General features: G+C 44.6%; 1 protein-coding gene and 1 long non-coding RNA gene across 13 annotated transcripts in view; one reads left to right on the top strand and one right to left on the bottom strand.

The window, feature by feature from the left end:
* LOC144755651 (adhesion G protein-coupled receptor L2) overlaps positions 1 to 19,891 on the bottom strand; it is a 250,472-nt gene extending 230,581 nt beyond the window's left edge. For 11 of the 12 annotated variants that reach the window (XM_078644875.1, XM_078644831.1, XM_078644847.1 and 8 more), the window contains exon 1: positions 19,256 to 19,592. The gene's annotated coding sequence lies outside the window, so the exon portion shown is untranslated. Of the gene's footprint in view, positions 1 to 19,255 lie in introns of all 12 variants that reach the window. The other variant, XM_078644852.1, reaches the window with a different exon arrangement.
* On the top strand, positions 19,739 to 25,969 carry LOC144755711 (uncharacterized). Its single transcript, XR_013594959.1, has 2 exons — positions 19,739 to 19,927; positions 23,851 to 25,969. It is a non-coding gene; the product is annotated as an uncharacterized LOC144755711 (long non-coding RNA).
* Positions 25,970 to 26,207: the final 238 nt, after the last annotated feature.

Here is a 26,207-nt window from a genome sequence, read left to right on the forward strand (position 1 = left end):
AAGACTGTTTGCTGGGGGGGGTGGATGGATGGAGGTAAACTAGCAGTGAAGATCCCCCATAACCGAGAGTAGTCAGAAACGTAGTCAGGGAGAGCAGGGCAACAGCCTCCACTGCCTGAATCTATATGTACATTACATTTTTTTTGTAATGGCCCTCTGTGTGACACCCAAAAAAATGGATAAATGCGTTGCAGTGGTGGTTTGGCTCACAAGCGATAGAAAGCATGTTGTCTTTGTATTATTTTTTATTTTTTACACTTGATGTCAAAGAAAACATATATATTGCTGTGGCATGAAAACCAATAGCGTGACTAGGTCCGCTGTCTGATAAATATCTGGCAGACAAATGTCAGGAAAATCCATTGCTATGTCATCAACATAATAACAAGCAAGCTAAAGAGCAGGTCAACAAACAAAAAAAGGGAAGCTAATAGAGTGCAATATCATAAATGCTTCCACTCAAGGATAATTCTGATTGAAGACAATGCAGTATGTGTTAAAAGAGGAAAAAAGTCCAAATAGCTTTCTTAGCGCAGTCACGTTGAAGAAATATAATTCACAGTTTAACACCCTAACCTTTCAATTTCCAACCAACTTTTGAGCTACAACATGCATTGTAAACATGTACAAAATGTACGGTGGCCCTGGGGGCATCCAGATGTACCTTATCTACTTCCAATTCCACCGAATTTGGGAAATGTTACTTGAATGTACGTGCAGGTTAGACAGAAAGTCTTGAAGAAGATTATGGTACTGAAAGCAAGAAGCAATGCATTTTTTTGACAGCTGCAAAAGGACACCCAGGTTTCATACAATTAAGCCGCCATCACGAGAACTTCAACCAATGCAGTGGTTGCAGTGAGAAGTTTCATTTTAGTAGATACATTTGTGGCAGTCCCCAATACCATTAGTTCTGAAGAGGTTGGAGACGGAACAGAGGATGACCATACCTTGGACAAGAGACAATGTGGTGAGTGGTTGGAACAACTAATAAAATAATGCCACTGAACACAAACGCACACAAAGACTTAGCTTATAAAACTGGTGAGACCTGCTTCTGGCAGCAATGGAATACCAATGTAGTGATGTGCCTTATTGGCATAGCAATGACAGGAAAGCATTAGTTGAGAATTATTTAGGGCAGAGGAGCCTATTAATATTTTGAAGACAAGTTAGTGCTGTAAATAAGCAATAGTGCTGGAGTCTTTGCAGCTACCCAAATGTGCAATTAATAATATCTAGCGTTTGTCTGCATTTGGACGCAAGTCATTTATCTTGGCATGGAAAGATGGACATCGAGATAAGCCTTTGCACAGGCACCGATCTGGAACACATCACTCCCATCATTCCAAGATCCTTTCTTCTCATTCTGTCTGCCTCCCCTTCTCATACCAATGCTATATGTCAACATACTGCTGAGCCACAGAAATATTTTCCCACAGTTCACCAAGTGATAGAACACTGGCCGATAGTGTGCAGAATTCAGCAAACAATGCTCCAATCTTACATGACCGCATGTGAAGTGAAGTTTAGGACGGTTGAGTAGATTTGTGCAGAGTGCAGCTCACATGGCGAGACAACATTAGAGCCTTTTACAGTAACTATTAAACACTATATATCCACACTGTCCTGCCACGGCGCACAACTGCAGACCTGAGTGCTGTGTGTAGATCCCAGTTACTAGCATCCAAGTCTTTGACAGGTAATGCAATATCCAATCAATAATAACAAGGAACAGAATCCTGAGCTTTGCAGCCTTTCTCTGAAACCTGCACCTCCAAATCTTCCACTTAAAAAGGCTAGAAATTGTGTAAATGACAGAAGAATGAGAACGACTTCTAAATGAACACTGGTGCATGTGTGGTGACAGAGGCTGAACAGTGAAGGTGTAGAGCTGTGGACTGAGGAAGGGCAGACTGTGGTCGAATATGATAGAGTGAACAATTTAAAAGTGCTTAAGGCTCTGGAATAATATTTACGCCCTATAATCCTGCAGACCAATGTTCGTACGAGACCCTAAAAAACAGCAGGGCATAAGAAGGAGAGAGGAGTTGGCCTAACGGCTAGGGCGCTCGACCTCGGACCTGGTGATCTGGGTTCGAGTCTCGTAACGATGCCAAAACCTCCTGTGATTCTGGGCAAATCACTTAATCTCCCTGTGCCTAAAATGAATGTGTGTCCGTCCTCATGTAACGTAACTGGTGCTATGTAAAGCACTCCGATATCCGATTCGGTTCGGGTCTAGTTCGCGCTATATAAAACTCTGCAAAAAAAAAAAAAAAGCCCATAGTTTAAGAGCAACAGGAAGTCAATTTCTAACCCCCGATAGTGGACTTATTTGGAGAACTCTAAGGAACATCGTGGGAGCCATACAGCACCAGTTACAGTTTCAGCTCCTCAGAGGTTGTGCAGGAAGCAGAAAATCAGGTAAAGAATACACGAATCAGGAATATTTCAGTGAGGAAGCTGCATGGACTTCTGCCTACAAAGCTAAAAGCGGAGCTATAGTAACCACACGGTTTCTAGCTGCTGCTTTGAGGGCATTTCCCAAGATTATGTGGATCAGTCACAAATACATGGCTGAAATTTAAGGGTTCAATAGCGGTTTGTGATTCTACGGTAGAGAAATACTTGATAAAGTGATACCAGTAGCTTGTTAGAACACAGCACAGTTTCTTTACTGGACGATTGCTTCATGGAGTATGCTACAACTGATAGATAAATGGCCCCTCATCCAGAAAACTTGGACAAGATGCTGTTAAATGTGAAAAGGCATCAAGACTCAGACAGAGCTGTGAATAAGGACAGTATAAAATCAATGCTTGCATCCTTGGGTGGGCCTTCATCCAGGAAATGGGAAGTGAAAGCTTTGAAGTTCTGTTCTAGGTAACAGAGTTGGAGATTTCTTGAAAGATATGTTGCGATTGCCTGCAATTGTCCATCTAGCTCGTCTCTACATTTGCCATGTATTATTTGACACAATATGGCATTTAATGAGTGATTTTTCAGTGTAGAGATGTTTAATTCAAGTACTTTATTTGAAGTAATGATTGGAATAAGCATACATAAGAGGAACCGGATGTTGAAAATCCAAAAAAGAATCTGAAAGGTTTTCTTTAAATAAAAGAAGGTCTGCTAAGTAAAAATTTATGCTCGTCAGCAGCATCTTTGAAGAGAAACCCAAGGCATCATTACGAGAGCGGTTGTTAAGATTGGTGAATACAAACTTCAACCACAGACACAAACATCTTTAGCACGCAATATTAGGTTCCACCATATCCGTGGACACGAAACCAAAATTTGCGACTACAGTACAATAACATAGACAACTTTTTTAATCTTAACTGGTCTCCAGTGGAGAGAAAAGCTAAGTGTGTGCAACAAATAAGAAAAAAACACCAATGTACTCTATCTTTACACTTAGAGAGGAATTTTGTAAAGTAGGTCAACTAACCGAAAACATGAAATGCTATTTTTTTAAGCGAAATTTACAGTAGGTCTGATATTGAAGGTCTGGTTAAGAATTTCAGCTAAACAGCAATATGGGCAGTTTCGGAAAATTACCAGAACAGGAGCAGAAATATATTGCGCATTAGGCAACTCATCCCCGAATAAAAACAGCAAGAGGAAGAACTACTTTGATTGGCTAATATTAACATTTCTTCAAACAAAGTCAGTCTGCATTAAACAACGTTCTTCAAAAAAGCCAGAATAAATGTATACCTGCCTTTTTGCCTGGCTATCCTAAAATATATATTTCAACAGAACACCCCCTCCACCCCCTCCTCAACAACAACAAAAAAAACACCATACCTCCTAAGTCTACAATTTAGCTCATTAGGATACTGGTGGATAGAACATGGCCAGGTCAAAACAATCCGCGTTTTCACTGCTCTGAAGTTAGAGCAATTAAGCAATACTTCAATTATTTCCTGCTGCTCCAAAGAGCAGGGGAGCAGCTTTTACTCGGGCACAGGAGAAAAAGCCCATGAACGGTGCATTATTGTAAGCTTTCCAAACAGCACTGTTTTAGTCCCACGTGGTTTAGATTTTATTGTCAGTTGCCTGCCAGCTGCTGCCAAGGTTCAAAGTTGGGGAGCCACAAAAACACAGAGAAGCTCTGTTAGCGCTCAGCAAGGCAATGCTTCCTGAAGGTATTTTATTCACTAGCCACACAAGAGACATTAGTAAATCACCAGGTAACCATACAATAAAGCTCAACCAAAACGTAAACGGCAAGACGTTTTCTCACATTAGAAACTGAAAAAAATGAAATAAAACATGGAAATTTTACAGGGCACTAAGCGTGAAACACAACATTTAATTTCTCAGCATGCAAGGAAGAGTTTAAATTGCACTCACTCTTACTTGTCTACCATTAATGGTTTCCTTACTATCAAATAAAGAAAAACAATAGTTCATAGGATCATTAAGAAAAATAGGATAAAAAGAGAATTTTATTTGCCTCAGTTTAGTAAAGCTCTCAAACTTCTGTAGGATTGGGCACACTGCACCAGGGGGCGATTGTGAGACGTGCTGGTATAAGAGGAAGATATCTATTGGCAAGTGTGCTTTAAATCTTGCCCTTCAGTTCAAGTTCAAGTGACAAAAGGCACTAATCTAGACCAACAGGATCCTCGCCACAACTCACAAACACTTGTCTATGGCAATGGGAGCATGATCCTACCAAAGGTAACAAGGAGGCCTGTCCTGGATGCAGAGGTCAGACAAGCAACACGCGACATTCATGCAGGGAGAGAAAACTTGTAGAGGCTTGCTTAGTTAAGTCACAAAAAATAGTGAGTCCTATTGGAATGCGCATCTGGCTTCCAACCAATATTGAACATCACTGTCGACATGATCGCAGTTGAGCTCAGTCGACACTCGATGCAAAATGTGGTTTAACATAAGCGTCAATATTTTACTTTTTTTAGTTACCATTTACATACTAATCAATGTATGTGCACAAATGGTACCCTAATTTCAAATCAAAGCTGTGCATTCTCTATTTAAAATGTATCAAACTCAAAACACGTCCTTAAAATGAGAAATCATTCACGAAAGTTGTTTAAGAGCCATGTCACATGTACTGTGATTTAATCCAGAATAGACAAAACAGTGGAATCAAATGTTGACAAGACCATTGCATCAGCAAGTTTCATATAAATATGTATGTACTTTCCCCATGGTAAACTCCTTCGACAACCCTGATGTTACAAATTAATTAGGAGATGGGGGGTGGAGGCCAAGCTTGTGAAAAATACAAATATCTCCACTATGCTGAACTTCCAATGGATCACGTTATTTGGCTATAGCACTGCACCATAGTTTTCATTTAGTCCAAAAGATATGAAAACATGAACTGTCTGGATTTTTTAAGTCAAATGTTTAACATGTAACCTTTAGAGCAGGCAACACAACAAAAGACACTCACTGAATGTCAGATCAAAGGACGAAATAAATCTGTTTTATCCTATTCTACTATGGTAACAGATAGCTCAGAATCTTCTGTTACTAACAACGTTGTATATTCAAGCGACGGGAGATGGGATATGTTATTAACCTCCACCTGGGTTTCCATAGACAGCACCTAACTACATGGGTGGAATGTACGGCTACAGCTGCCAAATAAGAGTAAAATCAATCAAGTTACATCATCCACCCAAAAAAATATGAATACCAAGCGCCCAATTCAAGAAAGCTACACTGTTCTGGTGGACGATCACTTCTGTCAGCAGGTTACAAATATGTGCTAACATTGACTGCTTGATGCCCGATAATTAATCGAAGTCCATGGTTAGAAGTAAGAAAGGTGTGTTAAAACACCACAAAGTTGACATAAAAGTACCTTCTTTGTATTCACTCAAAATTGTCATCCTATGAATTAAAGCTCCTTGGGTTTGTCGTCTTGAACCAAAATATTATTCATTTTGAATGAACAATACAGAGGAACAGGACCACACATCCACCCACTGTAAAGAGACTGCATAGAAGCTGCAGGGAGTTTTTCAGAAAATACACAAACATGCTGAGAAGGGCTAAAACCTACACTATCAGGCTTGGCAATTCGTAAATATCTACTTTAGATTGACAGAAGTTTGCCAGAGATTTCCAAACATAAATACTTAGGATTTTTTTTAACAATAGACTGGTATTGGAGACTGGGTGGGTTAGACGACATAAAGGATACCCATGCGCAATCCAGAACAATTAAAAATACACAGAGGGCCGTAAAAGAAAGTTAGAAATTACAAAAGGTCATTAAAAACTGAAGTACTAGATATTGAAGGAATCACAATAATGTTATTTACATTATTGGTACACTTAACACCAACATCATAACAAAAGCACGTGCATCTAAGTTTTTGACAAATGGAAACAGGGGCTAAGACCAATTTAGGGTCAATTTATGTTATTAATATAATCTCACAAGAGCGCTCACCACTGCCTCATTTATCAAAAGCATACAAATGCATGCACTTTACGCGCAAAGGCATTCTTACCCAATTCAGATTGCAACTCCAAGGAATATACATTCCATCGTCACTAAAAGATCAGTTTTCCCCAAAAAATATTTAAAATGTCGTGCAAAACATTTCCATGTGCACTATAATCCTTCCTTTCTTGAGCAAAGTGAAGTGACAAATAATGTCTTAGCATAGTTTCTTCATTTTTTTGGAGGGGGTGCTTGTGGGAGGAGTAAAAGTGTGACGCACGCAGTTATATGGAATTTTACTAAAATGGTGACATACTTGCACGACCATCTTCCGGCTCTCCACCTCTGAACAGTCTAAAACTGCGCCCGCCCAGCAGCTTTTCAAATAAACAGAAATACTGATTTCATTTTCCGACTGAAAGAATTTTAAGACGGTTCTATGATAAAGACTCGACCATAAACCAGATTCCTGACTTCCAGAAAATGTGAAACGGTAGATGAATTGTTCGCCAAATTTAAGATAACAAAAACCAGGCAGACAGGTTCACACAGGGACAAACGATATGGCATGATTTCGGGGCTGGAAAAAAGAAGAAAAAAAAAAAAGACTTCCAGTACGATCGCTTTTTGTTGTTAATATAATTTTAGATATGTCCCCTTGTGGATGCATTCTTAGAAGTAATGCTTAATTCGAGAAGGTATGGTCTAACCAATATTATCGACAAGTTAATGCATTAAATGGCCAAAGAGTTGACGGCAGTTTGCACCGCTCGAAAATTGAAATTTACAACAACAAAAAAAACGCCACAAGGTCGGCGCTTGCTGGGAAATCTCGGCCAGCGAGTCCAGATTGCATCGATCAGATCGCGGACAGGCTCCCTCTGCAGGCGACGAGCCGGGCTACAGCGAGGGGCGAGCAGAGGGCAGCCCCCGGCGACCAGCACCGCAGGCAGCCGTCCCTTCCTGGGGCCCGACCTATAAATAGCACGTGCAGCACGGGCGCAGGCTGCATGGAGCACAACAGCATTACTCATGGCAGAAACCTGCCCTTCAGACACAAGACATTAGCGTCAAAGCCACCGAGATCTGCAGGGGAACAACAACGCCGAGGTGCTTACACAGCGGCGGCAGCAGCAGGCTGCAGAGACAGACCACCCAAAACAAGCCAACAGAGCCGATTCATCCGCCTGATCTGCCCAACTCAAAACAAACAACAACACTGGGAGGCGAGCTTCGGTTACAGATAGAGAGACTAATGCTCTGTGGCAGGCTGTGTGTGCAAGCCTGTTCTTTCCAAGCGATGGAAGGGCGAGGGGACGTGAGCTCAGAACGACACGCACCGAACCACTGCACCCCACAGGCGGCGGCCAGGCAAGCGCAATGACCACTCTCCAGCGCCATCGGGCCACGTCACCGGGTCTAACATGAGCGACCGATTGAGCTATCAAACCACATCGATTACAATACATACGGTGTGTGTATTCACACACTTGAGACTTAAGTAACGCAAAAATACTGCAATACAGTGACCCCACCAGAGAGTTGAGTTTTTTTTTTTTTAAATTAAATTATCAAATAAAGGTCACCATCTGGGTATCACGGACAATCCCTTAACATATGACCCTGTAAAACACTAGCAACGGACAGAGCTGCCGTCGATCTGACGGGCACACATCCCAGATTCAGCCTGCAAGAAGCAGTCGCAATATTTCAAGTCTAGACGCCTTACACAATTGGCGCCCTGAGCAGCATTTCCTTTTCATGCCCTGGCACAATCAATCTTAAATTCTGTCTCACGTCACTCAGGAGTACAACCTCTAATGCTAAACACTGACCAATGAAATAACGTGGCAAAAACAGCAGCCCAGACAGTGTCATGGACCCCAGGTGCAAGTAAAAAAATGCACAAACTCCCCCCCTCGATGTCTACAGTTATATTAAATACACGAATTATCAGAGTTCCGTGGTCCCCGGTGCATTGCACCTGCTGCACCAATGTAAGAAAGGCCCCTGGGCAAAAAAACACAAACAAGTAATCAATGACTACCGACTTAGCAGAACCACTGCAAAAACAAAAATAAAAATACTTTCCTCAGAACAATTATTATGCAATGCATAGAAGCGCTGCCATTATATCATTATTAATAGAACATCGCTGCTACGTTTGTTTTTTGAAGTGTCGAATTCTATAGGAGGGCAGCAGAGGCGCATGGCGTGGGATCGCGCTAGCACGCAGCACAGCCCACAAACCTCGGACACATATGGGGCAGCGGAATGTACAACATGCAGAAAGTATGGGAATCATCACGTCGTTACAGAAATGCAGAAACCCGATGCTTTGGTTAAAACCTGGCCACAATGTTATCAAATACTGCAGAAACAAAGAGGGTCGAAAGGGAAACGTGTGGAAGGAGAGCTGTTTTCTTGTTTTTGAACAAGTCTGTTAGAGACGACAGCATTTAAGAGTCAATTGCTTCACTTAACGCGGCAGTTTGGTATTAAAGCAAATTAAAGGGAGTGCATAAAATAACAGGTGCCTGGTCGGGAAAGCTGGGTCTAATGAAGCAAAGGTGACCCAAACAAGATGGACTAGACAAGGGATTTAAGGACAGTGAAGAAACGGACCGAAAATGACCGAACAAGCCCAGAGAAGCAAAGGAGTTGGGTTCGGACCCCTCTAGTAACACCAAAAAGCGAGACTCTGCAGGTTCGAGCTTGGCCCGGGCTCAAGGTATGTCTCTGGGTGCCAACAAAAAGACAAGACAGGGTAGGGGCCTTTAGGTTACTCCATTATGCATCCTGTAAATGAAACTATGACAAGCGGCCTCGGGCCTCCAGCACAGTGAAGGAGAGCTGCTGAAACAGTAAGGGCATAACAAAATCCGAAATGCGAGCATAACTCTTTCCACTGAACATTTCAGCATTCATAAAATGCAGAATAAATAAGTGAAAATGCAGTTAGCAGACAGAAGCAAGTTCCCAGACTGTGACCTAACAGCACAGCACCTTCTGTGCAGCGTTCTTTGACCTTAGACTGCTTTACTTCATTGTTCTTAACCGAAACATTTCAAGTGACGAATAGATCTGTTTATTAGGAGCTGATTAACTGAAATTAAACAAGCTTCAAAAATGGAAAGTTTTGTTTTAAAATAAAGCTAAGCAGTTATTTTTAAGTATCAACAGTTATGCGATTTACGTAATTGGTCTTTTGATTGCCAGTCTTGTGATTTGCTCTCTTTCTGGACCAAGTCAGAGCCCAGGTTCGGACCCACGCTCCCTACGGAAAAGTGTGCACAAGGCACTTCATGCATGAATATAAGTGGATATTATCTGGGCATTGGCCTTTCTGAAGGCCCTAACGGATTCGTTTATGTGGTGGGTTGGCAAGCCAGGCCCTGCGCCGTGTCACCTTTGTCATCATGGAAGTGAGACTACGGCAAACAGAAGAGGAGTTCGGTCACCACACCCGAGAAACAACAAAGCAAACCTCAACTCCACAACAAGGTCCCCCCCCCTTCTGGGGCTATTCTTGACAGTAATGGGTGTTAGATTATTCTGTCACCCGGGCAGGCATGCTTATCAGCTGGAGGTGTGGACTGATACGAAGGAGCCAGCAGAAAGAACACAGAAGCGCAACTCAACAAAAATGCATTAGACCAGATACCAGCCCCCACAAACACACAGGCTGCCAAAACACACCTATCGTTCTGCTTGTAATGCATGCGCTAGGCCTTTCACTGCTTTCTTTGTGCAAAAGAACAAGGCTAAATAAACAACAGGGCTAGCTAAAATAACACGAACCGTCATTTACTACTAGTCCATAACAACTTCGAACATCGGTGTCTTCACATGAAAGACCGGGCAGTACACACCGGGTTCAGCTCGGATTTCACATGCGCGATATTACCTAAACAATTAGAGAAGAGGAAGTGTGAGGGAAGGCTCCTTAGGGAACAGTTGTGATTGGCTCTTTCCTCTAACTGTATAAACTACGAGCACTATGAATCGAAGAAGCAGAGAACTCAGGTTGGAAACGATTCATCAAAACCTGATCTGTTCGGGACAGTACATCTACTTATATTAATGCCACACATTTTACGATACAGATTTTTAACCGGACATCAGTATTGTGCTGAAAAAAAGTGCAATATGGCCCAGGCGCACAGCTGCCCCAGTGAGCTGGAATCAGAACCGCCACTTGCCCTGCCAGCCACATTTTACGCGGCCATCTTGGACAACTGAAGCGTGAAGCGCGGGGCCTGCCCTAATCCCCTCAGTGTGAATTTAGAGGTGCAGAGGCCTGCTCACAGATGGGACGGATCAGGAGACAGGGCCGAGGGGCCTGTTCTCGGCGGCAGCACGCAGCCTGCTGTCAGGCCATGATGTATGTGCGCCCTGCCTGCTCTGTGGCCGCCACTGGGAGGCAATGCAGGCGGCCTCCACCAGGCCGCGGCCTCGCCCCAGGGCAGGCCCGAGATGTAAACTGGGACACCCGCCCTCCCTCCCTCCAGGCCCAGGAAATTGACTTGTCTGAGCGGCTGCTGCCCGCGACAGAGCAGCGTGCGCGCCGAAAAGTTGTGGGGAAAGAAAAGCAAGATGTAGGAAGGCACAACAAGATTAAACTGTTTCCAAAGAGTTCAGCTTCGCAGGCAGCAGGATTCTGCCATGCCGGATATATTTAGAGACATAGCAAACAAAATACTTATTTAAAAAAAAAAAAAACACACAGAACTATCTGGGTTCTTGAAAGAGGCCGAGATTGTCATTTAAGTCCTAGGTGCTGAGTGGTAATCATTAGGCTGCGAAAGGAGCCAGACACTGCCAGGCAACTCTGAAAAGTAATTACATTTTTATCTGCTGCCTCTCTGTCTGGAATGGCTGCTCCAGATCTGCACTGGCCCATTACAAGTGAGCTCCAATGGGCTCTCGTCGCCCATCTATAAAGTCATCTTTCCCACTTTCCTAGGAGCCCCTACGCTCTATAGGTAGGCACATATTGTCTGCCACCCACCACACACAATTCAAATGGTAGCAACTAGGCAGCTTCATTAGACACAGGCTGTGCCCTCAGAAGAAGTTCTGCCCAGCAGTGCATGGCCATCTTTCCAAGCAGGTACTCTAGACCAGGAGGTCTTAACCTGCGGACCTCTGCGGGCCCAGGAGGCCTACTCACGGGGTCCACAACTGTGTTACCAAATTAAATCATGCTAAAATTAATATATCACATGAATAAAGTATATACAAATAAAGAAGGCAAACTGAAAATATGAATACTTTCTATATTAGATTGTAAGTTAAACAAAATATTTAACTATTGGAGCATTTGTTTAGTGTAGATCTGTGTTGTTTTGAAGTTCAAATCCAAGAAATTGATTAAATCGGGGGTCCCCATCTTATAATAACGAATCAGCGTGGGGTCCCAGATTCCAGAAATGATTCAGTGGGAGTCCACATAAGTCAAGAGGTTAAGAACCAGTGCTCTACATCATCCTACCAGCTCAGTAAAGACACAATCTATAGCGTGAAGAAAGATCAGGTCTATAGGCAGCTCAATGTCCAGCACTTCTCACTCAATTCATCGCCTCCTTCTAGGGACTGCTTTGTGATCTTTCAGTTGATCGCCTTCTTGTATTGTATGGGCAATGCTGTCATCTCCTTGCTGCTAAGAACGTGCTATACAGATACCGTAAATAAATAAGTAGGCGAGCAGCAGAGAAAACACATCGAAGACTGGGCCCAATTATGATTGGAATTACTGTATCTGTCATACATCCTGACCGTAATTCAGGATAAATGTGTAACACTACTAAGCAATTTAGTCAGGGAAGGCAAGTTCCAAGGAACCAAAGTAATCTAATTTCTGGTGCTATTCCCTGTAAATTGATTTTCCCCTTTTAGGTACTCTTGTAATTGAAGACATGCACACAACTGTGATGGGTTTTTACTTACCAGTGCACAAGGCATAAAATCACCTGCCTGAACAAAGTGCATTTCTGCGCAAAACTGTTTTTGTTGTAATTAAACAAATTCTACCTCCGAAGCAATCAATTGCATTTTGCTGCAGGCTGTGCTTTACCTGCAGGTGGCTGCAATGGGCTCCCTTCACTCTGCAAAGCTCTCGATTATAAGCTCTTCCAAAAAAGGCAAAATAGCAGGCAGGTTTTTTAGACTCCAGGCAATAAACGCCAGACAAAAAGAAAATTCCACAATTGTGCAAACCTAACCCCTCCTTCCAGGATAACAAGTGACACACCTAACAGTCATCCATATACGCAGGAACGTGGAGTACCGCAATTAATCGTAATAAAACTTATGGGCTGAGAAAGATTTACAAAGGCCTCTCTACCTGCTTGCGACAATCCACTGAAGTGAGCTGTTGAATGGTTTTGTTGGTAAATGAAATCATTCAGCATCACAGGTCAGCGGGTTCTGGAAAGCAGGTAGATAGAGGCTAGCACGTCAGATACTACTGGCAGGGGGCACAATGCAGCATTGTGGTTGAGCCAAACTCCTCTGGTTACAGCGGAACTCGCCAGCCTGCTTTCTGGGGAAAGCTCAAGTGCAAAAAGAGTGCCCATTGTTCATGGTTTACCGTTAGGTCTTCCTGTAATTATTCCAACAAGAAGAGCAGAGACACACCAGGCTCATTCAAGAAGCGGTGCCCTACACGCAGCCAGGTTTGTGTTACAACTCACCGCTACCTGGAGGGAGAGAGAGCAAGAAAAGGAGGGAGATGGAAAATATGAAAAGGAAGGCGAGAGAATATGGGAGGGAGAGAGAAAGTTTTAGAGAAGTGAGACAAAGAAGGCCGGATCCTTGAGAATGTGTGAGAGTTTGTGTGTGATTGAAAGTGACATGGGAGAGCAGTGTGTGAGAGAGCGAGATGTGTGTGTTTTAGAGGGAAGAAGAATATGGGTAGATGAGAACCAGTCCATTTGTGAAAATATGTGGATTTATTAGCTATTGAATTGGTATTGATTTATTATATTCGCCACCTCTGTCAATTTCAAAAGTTTCTAGCTCAAGCAAGTGAAAATATTGCCAGAGAATGGGCTGCATTTTTTGGACCGCATAACTTTGTCTACTATGCCACATAATACAAGACGTACTGACAATTTTAGAGATCTGCAGAGTAGTCTGGGGGCTTTGATGATGAAATCTCTATTTCACCTGGAACCATGAAAAATGTTTGTCATTTCAGTTTCCTGTAAAATATGGGGTATTATAACACTGTATTTTGTGCTTTAAAGCCGCCAAACATGTAATATGTGTGTGTGTAAATAAATATTCAAAATCTAAACATGACTGGAGAAAAGCAAATAGACCCAGCCAGGGGCAAATTAGGTTTACATAGAACTCGGGATAACATACTCAGAAAGAAGCAGCCGTATTTAACATGCTAGGCTACTCCAAGCTGAAATAGAAACGCGGTTTATGTGTTCACATCAGACAAGACAGAGCGGTTTCCATACATCAACTGAGCATCGTCCTTGCCTGTAACCAACGCGACTGTGTTTTTAACTACAAAGGAGCCTTCATTTAACGAGAAACTGTTGTTTTCTCCAGACATGGTGGTGTAAAGAAAACAGGAAGGCAGGGGGGAGGTGTCAAGTCTGTGTTGGAAATTTTAGCACAACACAGCATTGATGAGAAAAAAAAAGTTAGCCCGCTGAATTGTGAAGGGGGGGGCCTGAGAGAACTGGCCAGAGCCGTGCACGCACTTCCATAACTGAACGAGCCCACACTAAACCGAAATGTGCACGTTGCAGAGCAAAAGACACTGCACAGCCCCGTTTTCAGCAGCGCTTGTATTTTAGTCGGGCGTTCCAACCCGGCGCCTTCGCACCGGTTCATTTGCTTCACACACGCAAGAGAAACACTCCAATTGCCTGTTTTTCTTTTATTGAAATGACTCGTCGAGATTAGGTTATGTTCGTCAGAAACATAACCGATATACAGTATGATAGAATGCTTAGAAAATGTAGTCAAAAGAAAATACATATAAAATTTAAATCTAGAAAACAGCGCTCTCCCGCACGCGTCTTTGTTGAGGAACTGGACGTTTTCCTCACACGTACAAATAAGTCTGCAAAATCGAACAAATCGTATAACCCATTATTTTGTTGCAACCACAACAATTAAACCTGCTTAAGGCGACCATCACGCCAATGGATACATAGATTAGGGGACCCTCCCCCTATGGCTTAGTGTTCCCCTCCCAAATCCCAGTCATTAAGGCATTAAGGGCTATGAGCAAGCTTAGGTGAGCCCTGCTAAAACCTGGCGCTGCTTAGATTGACGGCCTCCCTCGGTTCCTGAGCTAAGGCCTGGCTGCATAACAAACAAACAGCAATGCTGTGACTGCAAACGAGGAAACTGGCCGAAAGCTGGCCCTAAAGCCACCCCGATTGGAGGGGGCTTCCTGGGTGGATCGGGGGTTCTCCCAGATCTTTATCGGGGTTACCAGCGTCTACAGCCCTGGAACTTCCCGAGACCCGCTTTGAAGTTAGTTTCATATAAAGAGGTCACGAACGAAAGGCTAATGTTTATTGGAAACTGGAGTGGAAAAAAAACCCTGAAAGTAATTGGCTTGTTCTAGCTCACCTGATCCAATATCCTGATTTCACAAACTGCCAGCTGTCAGGCTGTGTGCGCCTAAATGTGCTTCCTGCAGCCAACGCTTGTAATCCTGGAAGATTGGAAAAGGTAAATGAAGTGCGGCACTACCACATGTCCGGCTCCCGAAGGGCCGCAAACCATGTGCTGCGCTCACCGGTTCCATGCAAATGCACCCTGCTCCTCCAGGCCCCGGGTAAATGTATATATGCTCCCTCAGGGGCCAGGCAGAAACCCCGACCCTCGTAGGGCAATGAGCGCATGCATTTCAGGCACAGGCCCCGGCGCAAATAAACCTACGCTCACATAAGCACCACGCTCTCACAGGCCCACGCCTGCTACCTGATATCAGCGACACACCCCATGGTCGGTTGGGACACATGTACACCAGGGCCTCGAAGGGCCAGCCTGGTACTATGTGTACGGACCCAGGCACAATGCTATTGGGTCCACATTCCCCATTCACACACTGCTTTTTAAGGGCCCGGTTACAAAGGCAACCAGCACTTTCGGGTCCCAAGCACGAATGCCTTGCCCTGGCACAAGTGGACCCACGCTCATATTACCATTCGCCTGCCCAATTCATTCTTTCCATCGGCCCATTAAACACCTTGCTCCCCACGGGTCAGGGCACAAACCGTGGCTACGATGCTCGGGAATACACCCCCCTCCCCCCCAATAGGGCCCGGACGAATATCCTGTCGTCACGGGACCCAGCCACAGGGTGCAGTGTATTACATCAGCCTTCAAAACATTTCCATCTTTTCCACAGCCGCATGGCCGACCCAAACTTTCACTACCAAGAGCTGAACGCCTAGTATCCGGGGCGAGCTCCTGTTATCCCCGCCAGCGGGATCGCGTAATGCCTTAAAATAGCAGGGAGCACTCACTGCAACCCCCACTAACAACACTTTAAGAGCGATTGCGGCAATTAGCGTCCTGTGTGCATATTTTACAGCCCCGAAAGGTGCACCTCGGTCATAAATCACCCAGGAACAGAGAAACCCAGCAACACAGCGGGTGCTCCCATCTGCAGGTACTGAAATTCACCAAAGCCCTCTGTAAAACACAAGTGAAAGGGTATATCAACGCTGGTCACTTTCCGTGCACCCCCACACACGCCAAAAGAAGAGACAAGTCGAGAACCTCAATCCACCTCCATTTGCCGCAACATTGGTGACGGCTGTGTCGAAACACTGCAGCGCTGTATTCACTGGTCTGTGCCACTGCACCCATATTCAACCCAAGAATGTGCCGGGACAGACACTGACGAAATGCTGCTCGTGTCCGCTACTAAATTGCCACGGAAAAGACGTTCTATCATTAATTTCCCTGCATCTCTATATTTCACAAACACCAACTAGTTAACCAAGTACTGACAGAGCTTGCGAGGCAGCCAGCCCCATCCAGCCATCTGTTACCCAGAAGAAGGCCCAGTGCAATAAAGGGGAACTGACTTTGTTTAGCTTCTGGTCGGATTTTAGCAATATTGATCCCGAATAAGATAATCAGCGGAAAGCCTCAGCTATTACAATCTGTTCCCAGCAAATTGGCCGAGGGGGAGCCATGCGTGACCACTGGCTTCCTAATATTGTGCAGGCCAGCCTTATTACAGTTATATATGCAGAGCTCACTCAGTCGGCTGCGCATGGCCGATACATTGTGGGTTTAAGTTGTCCCGCAGTGAACATTCCCAATCGCTGTAACCTGCACCCCCCCCCAAAAAAAAAAAAAACACACCCACAATGCACAGGCCTTGCGTACAGATTCACCCGAACCCTCCCTCATCTGCGCCCAATAAACATTTCAGACACGTTTACTGTGAGTAAATAAACCTGCTCGGAACTGATAATGTAGTGCAGTCAACGTGAAACCGACGTTGTCTCTTTAATAATAAAAAAAAAGTCTAAGGGAGGTAAAAGATTAATGTTTTTTTTTTCCCACAGTGGCTTCGTCAAGGTACAGTGTTAAGTTCAACCAGTGACAAAGGGGTCCTGGCCACCAAATTGTATATTTACCTTTCCTTAAAACACTGCTCTTAATATAAATGGCTTCAAACACTAAACATACGTGGATTTAAATCAATTTCCACAAGGAAAGACTAAACGTTCGCGGCTTCTCATGTTCATGCAGATAGAGCAAACTGCAAGGGTGAACTCACAGTTCTTTGCCACCCGACTGCTGTCACCAGGCGGTGTTACACCGCGGTACCACGGCCTCAAATCCTGCAGACGTGCCATGGCTGGGAGGGGAGCTAGCAGAAACGTCCCAGCACGCCATCAGGACAGGGAGGACGGCACGGTACGGCGTCCTCTGTCAGAGGGGTCACTCCTGAACATATCAATCACACACGATCAATCGGATGAATGGAGCCCGCGTTTTGGGCAGGGTCTGCGGGGAGAGCAGGCACGTTTCCCGTGCGCTCATAATTACCGAAGAGTGGGCTGAGAAGCGGAGCGGAGCCGGCTCCTATTCTGCAGCCTGACAATCCTTCCCCTGCCCTTTGGGCCCCGGCTCGGCGCGGGCTGAAGGGAGGCCGAGGCGGCCTCCATTCACTGGGAGCTGCGAGGCTTTGATATGCTAATGCTCCCCCTTCAAACGGCACCCATTCACACTTGCATTAATTCAAACAATTTGTGCGGAATGATGTGAAATGGCACCTCTTTGGAGACGCGCAACAAAAGAGGGGGGAAATCAGAGGGTGTCTGAAGGAAGCAAACAACAGGGCATTTGTTCTGGAAGCTTAGGGCGCTTTAAGAAGACATGCTAAGAGAAGGAAGGAAGGGCACACCTGACTAAAGGGCATCGGTGGCACCGACAACCTCGGCAGTGGGAAAAAGAATCCCGAGGGTTTATTTAAGAAGAGAAAAAAAACTAGCCCCCAGCCAGAGGACCAGCAACATTTTAACATGCATACTGATGTGCCCAGCTCACACAGTGTGTAGGACTGGCAGCACCCGCATCTCTCCCTGTGCAAGGATAACATATCCCACCACTGGAGGCTGCTCTCGCAACAGGTCCTGCCTGTATGTCTCTTTGTGCATTTATGTCTAAAGGGGGAAGGGGTCATAGTTGTACCCCGCCAAAACGCAGACGAGCTGTTTTAATGGTAACTATTGGGCACTGTAGTTCATTACTAGACATAGCTCCCAGACGTTTTACCTAGTTTGTTCTTGGTAAGAGCGCTGGAACCAAATGTGGGCAGTATTCGAGCTATTAAAATATATATTGAATAAATATTCGTTTAAACATGGGGTGGGATAAATTGGCTACACGAAGCATCAAAGATCTGGCACGGGGGGAGGGGGGATAGGAAGGGCCCACCAGGGACACCATCTGGCAGCCGCTCGGCCAGGCGGGGCAGCCCTTACCTTCTCTCAGACATGAGGGCTCCGATAACTCTCGGAATACTAAACACGTCCACAGCTCGAGGACAGTCCAGTCTCGTCACTCAAGAAAGCAAAAAAAATCCACAGCAATGGGACAGAAAAAAACTGGTGGAAACATGCAACAGCGCGATCTGTGTGGGGGTGGAAATTAGCAGGCTTCCCTCACTCCATATCGGCCCCAGCGTGTTATACCCTCCCAGCACTCATTTCCAAAACATCTGCCCCCTTGTTGGAGGAACCTGCGAGTAATTGTTGCCATCAAGCCCACAGAGCCGCAGCACATCTGGCTGTGCTTGGATTGATGTGCCCTCCCTCCCATCAGCATTCCTAATTGCCCCCTCCCAACAAAGAGGACTTGGCCCACTCCGGGATCGGCGTGTGTCAAACAAACTGGCGATCAATGCACGGGTCGATAAAGAGAGACTCCGGCGCCGATCGGCAGCGCTGCGCTCCTTTCAGCATTGATCCGTTATACAGTGCATTATCCGGGTCTTCTAGCGCTGCGATCGCCTCTAGGCACCTGCCCGGCTCGCTCTCCTCACTCCGATGCTTGCAACGAGACAGCGGCCCAGACACCCCCATGCCTCTCCCAGCAGGACGCACCCAGGGGCCCCTGGGCGCAGGGGCGGTGGAGCAGCAGCCTGCACCCCCTCAGCTGCGGGACTCAAACTTCTGCCGGCCCCGCACCGCCCCGCCGCCAGCACTCTAATACAAGAGCCGGGGTGCAGGGATGTGGAGCCGGTGCTCGCGGGTGGAGGTGCACGGACACTGCTGCGGGGGAGCGGAGACCAGAGCCCGCTCCACTCACACCTACCTGGCTCGGCGCGGGGCCGCGGATCCGCCGGGCGGCTCAGGTGCAGCGCGGGGGTCGCTCCAGGCGCCTCGGGCAGGGGGTCCCGGCGTGTGCAGAGCTTTCCTGGGTCTTTGGTGTCCCGGCAGCTCCTGGGCGCGTGGAGTCCGTGCGCGTCCTTTCCCCAAGGGTCCTGGGTACAGCGAGCAATCCCGGGTAGGTCAGGGGGTCCGGTGTGGCGCGGGGGCGGCGGGTCCAGGCGCGGCGGGTCCCGGCTCCTGGGAAGGCGCAGCAGCGACTAGCTCCCATCACAAGAAACGACCCAGCGGTGACGCGCGCATCACGTGACCCACACGTCCCTGCCGGGGCCAGCGCTTGCGCACTCACGCGGCTCCCAGCCCAGCCCACTGCTCTCTGAGAGGACGGCGACATTCGCTGGCCGATGCTTTCTATTGGCTCAGGTGGACGCGGGGGGCGAGGCCTACCGCGAGAGGGGCGTGGCGCCACCCACGAGACACCGACATCTGCCGCCGGCTCGAGACAGTACAGGGGGCACCTGGGGCAGGCGCGAGAGCCTGACGCAGGCTCTGCGTGTCCAGGTCCACACCCCCCACTTACCCCAGGGAGCCTCGCGCCTGCCTGACGCCACTGTACGGAAGAACAGAACACGGAGCGGACTGCTGGCCGGATACAAAGGTACAGCGCAGCAGGAGGAGGAAGGGCTGTGGCCAGACATTAAGGGGAGGGGGGTCATAATGAGAAGGAGGCTGTCACAGATACTTCCATCTCATACACACACGTCCTTCTCCATTCCCGCCCCTCCATCCTTTCCAGCATTTACATTTTCATACGGATCCCCTACTTCTTTGAGTGTCATCCTTTACTTTCGCGGCTACCATTTATAAAAGTCATCGCTTTATCATTTCAAAGCCTTGTCAAATGGTCAAACCGTTTTAAAGTACAAAAAGTTCTAGCTATATTAATTTACGACATAGAAACTTTCCAGTAGAGTGAACATTTCATGAAATGTGAATGGGTACGTTACTGCCCCATACTTCGCGGTATTTAGCTTGCGAGTTCAGGTTATCTGCCAACTTGAAACGTCATTAGGGCAGTTTGTATTAAAACACCTTCGCTTTAACTTTGTTGTGCATGGTTACTAATGTTTCCTACTCATAGCTATGATCTCCCTCACACTCTGCCTTTTGGTATTAAGATCGAGTATATCTGCCACAATGATATATATCCACATTCCATGACCACTTAAGGCTCTTATGGCTTTTATCCAAAAATAATACATTTTTGCATCTATGAAACCAAAGTGATGCACGCTTGTCGACTGTAGGGAAAGGAGGCGCTGCAGTGACATTGTTCTCAGGGTTAGAAAAACAAACAAACACAGGTCACCTTGAATCCACCCCCACTGTCCCTCACTATCTAACTTGCTCCCTTCCGACTTCCACACGCTGAAAGAAGGTGTGATTTTCAGGGACACCCTCTATGATGTTTCTTTAATCGTGATGACATAGAACTTCTGTAATATTCACTGACACTCGGTTGCATACTAAGTCCTGTAACTAGTTCATATTGCCATCGTTGTAGATTAACATCTGTTTTAGTAGAATGAAGATATTGAACTTTTTAGAGCATTGCAAAACACAGACATTGCATTCTTTAGGGCCAAGTCACAAAGGCATGCTGCAGGAATACTCTTACTTGCCGTTGTGAATTCGCCTCAACACGTCTAGCTTGCTAATACAATGGGTATATTCAGGCAGTGCTTCAGTTGAGCTAGTGGTTGCCTGGGGCCCATTGACATTCAATTTTCGGGACCTGAACTTATTTTTCCTCATCGGACTTTGACCCAGGGTCGGAGAGCCAGAAACTCAACTGTCTCCATCCCAGTAATATAGTTAAGACTGTTAATAGACCTACGGCAAGAGTGTCTTAGCCTGAAGGTTACAGATTCCAATTGAGTGAAGGTAGATTAACATGCAAGGCACCAGTTCAAGTAATAATCTTAATATCTTGGCATGCTGTAAAAATCAGCGTATGCCATGCATGTCCCAAATATCAACCCATGCAGAGCACACTTTGCATTGCATCCTCCTTAATGAACTAAATGAATATATGCAGATGTGTCAGTAATATGAATTGAACCCAGAGACTTGTGAGTATTTAACATGCTACCTGTTTCATAGTCAAATCACCGAAAAACATAAAAGGATTTTTGATATTCACCAAATAAAATAAATTAAGTAAGCTACATAAACCTACATGCAGCAGTTTATTGACCTGAAAATTAATCCTGTCTTGCTTTAGAAGAAGAGGTGGAAAATAAGAACAATAATGCAAAGAGGTCTGAGTCGATGCTCACTGTTCATAAAAACAATAAGCTCTGTCATGCACTTATATTTTGTTGTCTCCCAGTGGGTCCAAAGTTGGCACTAAATATTTGTGACAAGAATGAATCTAAAAAAACTGTCACAGTAAAGTGTTGTGTATTTTTAAAGTACACAGATGCACATGCTGAGTTTAAATCTCGCATTTCATTGCCAATTTCCAAATATAAAAAACACCATTCGGGTTTATAGACAGAACAGAAGTGTTTCCTAGCGTTCTGTGGAACGTCTACCCATTGAAATTGGCAGGTGTGCTTGTGCTACCCCTGATTTGGTAAATGGACTGTGATTTATATTTTTGGAACAAGGGGGCTACTCCACGATAGATCACTATTTCTGCTTATGGTCCCTTGCCCACTAATCAGTGGAGCAAATGGGTCATTTATTCTATTGCTTTGTAGACTTCTGTGCCACCTTTGATCTGTTGGACCGGAACAGTTTATGGGAAGTACTGGTAAAACAAGATATCCCAACGAGCCTCCTAGCTATAATACAAGAGCTGCATGTGCATAATTGGACACAGGTAATCAGTGTAAACAACAGCAAAGGAGTAAGCCCCAAAATGAAAGGGAGACACATAGCATGCCTTTTGTTCACTGACGACTTTTTGATTATGGATTTAACAGCTTTAGGGTTGCAAAGAAAGTTAGATGTGTTCATGGAGTATTGTAACTGCTAAAAGCTAGTGGTAAACATGGAGAAGACTAAGATCTTCTTTGGTACAAAATCTGTAAGGTTTAGTTGGCACTTAGGTCCTAATAAGCTCGAATCTGATAATGAGTATAAGTACCTAGGAGTATGGTTTCAGAAGACTCTAAATTGGAATGTTCACCTGGATTCACTGAAAGTAAGAGCCCTTACCTCGGTGACTGAACTGAAAAAAAGTAACAGAGGTTATGGGGAGATGTCCCACAGACCATTGTTTAAAGCTTATGCTGCCGTGATCCGCCCCTAATTTCTGTACTGAGCGAGCTACTAAGCCTTAGCGGTAAATGTTGCTTGTAACTTGAGGAGGGGAAATGTTTAAAAAGCTTATTGTCCCTCCCAAGATCCTCCATTATACAGGCAATAAGACTGGAAACATGTATGATGTCATGGAGCTTACAGGCCCGGACGGCAGAAGTTAGATTTTGGCAACGTCTAAATGCGGTAGAGGGGCAAAAGGTATCATCATGGTGCAAAAATGTGATTTTGCACAGTGAATTAAAATGGGCGAAGAGTCTTCGGAAAATCCTTGAGACCTTACGTAGGGAACTGAGTGTTAGGTTGTGTTCTCAGAGCTTGGTCATAGAAACCACAAAGGTATCAACTCCGAAACTCAAGAAGAGAAATTTCCAGAGAATACGACAGGCACTATTTACAGGGGAAGCCTTCCATCCAGTTTATGCTTAATGTATGGAGTAAGGAGGTGTAGTTCCCCTATGTGGATTTTCTTCCCACTCATTTGCTTAGGTATGAACTGTTAAGGTTGAAAATAAACGAGTATAAACCCATGTTATACCATTAATAAGAAAAAAATGGCAATGGTAAATGTGGCTTGGGTGTAAAATGCGACAATTTGCACATGACTATAGATTGCATAAAACTCCTGCCTCCACGAAATACCTTTGTAAGACCTCTTTTCCTAAAATATGGCACTAGTAACACTTTTCAAGAAATGGCACTCTTAACTGACATGTACCATTTGGATTTGTCCTGTGATTTTGGGAGATTTATGTGTGCCATAAAAAACATTTTGCTGGATGTGGACATGGGCGGGCACTTTTAAAGGTTTTTTGAATTTTTAAGGTGATGCCAATGTTTACTTTTTAATCCTGTGGAATGTTTTTGCCTTGCTGTGTTTTTATGAGAATAACCTTTTATGGATTATATGATTGGTGTTATTGTAATATGTGTTATGATATTCATCCGTATGTATTTATTCTAGACGATTAAGGTGTGTGGGTTTTATGTTGTTTAAAGACCACGGATCAAAGAAACATTACTTCTGATTGACCGTTGTTATGGCTTGGTTAACATGATCAGGACATCCATCTTAAAAATTAGTATAGTTAAAACTTGGGAATTAAGTATCACATCCTAAAAATCAAAAGATGCTAATGTTGATACATCATTGATATAGTGCTTAAGCATCAGTTTATGAGCAATCATTTTCTTATGCAGTTTTGTATACATTTCTCTTTGTATTTCTTTAATGATGTTTTGTGTTTTATCTAGATGCCGGATATTGCTGTGCATGTTATGCCAAAAATTCTCAAAACATTGACCAATAACTTTTTGGTCGTACATGATCCAAATGGGAAATTTCCTAGAAAGAGCAACCCATGCCCGTTATCTACTCTCCTACTGCTACAGCTCTGTCATCATGAATCTGAGGATTGAAAGAATGAAACGAGTGACGTGGACTACATGCACATGTGCTGGATCATAATAAATATATATTCTTCACTGAAGTTGTAAATAATTTTCCCTGGAGTCCTTGTTCAAAATCCATTATTGAATCTACAAGCACCAGTGAAGACGATTGAAACTTGACATGGACTAGGGCTTATAGTTAATATTGACCACATCTTTCAGCAGGAAAATAGTGGTATCAAAATGTATATGTTTTCAAAGTTGATGTCAAGCAAGCCTACAATTTTATAACATATATGTGAAGCCTGAACACCCAGCAAATCAGTATACACTACCAAACAGACAATGTAAAACACTCTCTGCAGAATAACTCCAATAAAACATAATGGAAGAGTGCAACAACATGTGGAGCACATGTGCAGACACGAGACATGGCGCAGGAGTGAGTCGTGCTTATCAAGACTGTCAATGGATACTTGCTAATTAACTGCTTGCTGATAAAGTGCTAGTGGTATAGAGTTATCCATTGGACAAGAGTATTTCACATAACTGCTGTTAAGGGGTACTGAATATCCCATTTTTTAAACTGGGTTGGCAATGCTATTTTGATTACTCATTGCGAGTTGGCTCATCTTTTGAATTGCTGTTTCTAGTGGCATAAGCATCTTCTTTAACATTGTCATCACAATTTATAATAAACATCAACAAAGCAATTCACTGCAAGTGAGCATGGCATGTTCGAAATTAGCAGTAATCTGGATGCCAATATCCCTTTTATGTTGGCTGAATTTCTTTATTTGCATTGAATCACTATTTGTCTAGCACTTTCTGGTGCCTTGCAAAGCCCAAATTGATTTCTGCGTTGTTCGCTTTTATTATTTTTATGTGTCTTCATAGCCCGATGTAGGTCGTGAAGCTCTCAAATACCCTTTGTACTCTAGTTTGTCCAGTGGTGTACACGGTAGGAAGGGTATTGTTTTAAATTGGCCTATATGGGGTCTACTGGATAAGGTGCTTGTGATTTTATGGTGTGTATGCACTGTTGATCAAATGTCACTGTGCTTAAGCAGAAGTGGTTCTTGGAATGTGAAACTAGGAATAGTCACACATGCAGGTACATACCATGTTTTGTGGTGAACAGTATAATACGTAGAAATCCTTCATTGATGTGCTTCAAATGGGCTCCATTAGGGTATGTGAGTCCACCCTGTAGGGTCTAAAGGTACTGTGCTAATGCAGGCTCTGTTAGGCCATCAGTAAATATGATAGTATTATGCGCAAATGCAATTGAGGGCCAACCCTAGTGCAGGCACTGTTAAGCCACCCGAGAATATTATAAGTAGTTGACCCAGAGGCAACAAAGAGCCAATCCCAATGCGGGCAAATTTACGCCACCAAAATGTATTATAGGAAGTCCACCCAGGCCGGACAGATAACCATCCCCACTGCCGGCACTGTTAAGCATACAGGGAGTATAATGTTGAGTTCATTCAGAAGCATCAATAACCCCAACCGTTGAAAGCACTGCTGAACAACAAGGGAGTATCATATGTGGGTCAGCCAGGAGTGCTCGAGAGACAACCCTACTGCAGGCTCTGTTAGGCCACCAGAGTGTGCTTATAGTGAGTCCATACGGGAGACCAGGAGGGAGAGGTTAGGTAGGTGCAATGAAAATAATATGCAGAAAAATGGAAATGAAAGGCCTGTGATCCTGTGATGCTATGGAGCCTACCGATAGGGGATGACCAGGCCCAGCATACAGAGTAGGAAGATAAAGGAAAATAATGAGCTCCACATCAGGTTGAAACACAAGAAATAAGCACCAACAAAGCAAAACATGTTTGCTGACAAGAACATTTCATCAAATATGCAAGCCTAGTATCCTGAATCAGTTTAAGCCCAATGACCTACCACATGTTCACTTTTAAATATGTAAAACATTTTATTTACCCTTCCTTTCAATAAAAAAAATCCTGACTAATTGTGGGTTATGTATGTGTGTTTTGGTGTGGTTGGAGGGGTGGTGCTGGTACACTTCCAAACTACTGTCTTGCGGGCTGGTACTCCCACTCAGAACGTTTCTACAGCCTGGCAAGCTCTGCATTTTTCGATTTGCTGGGGCTCATCAAATTTTCAGACACTGCATGAGCTGGCAGGACATCGGTGGCTGTGGAGTTAGAGCTTCACACTTTAATTGTCCCTAGATCATGTCTTTGTGA

Source organism: Lissotriton helveticus, chromosome 1_1 (genome assembly GCF_964261635.1).
Source record: "Lissotriton helveticus chromosome 1_1, aLisHel1.1, whole genome shotgun sequence".
Lineage (NCBI taxonomy): Eukaryota > Metazoa > Chordata > Amphibia > Caudata > Salamandridae > Lissotriton > Lissotriton helveticus.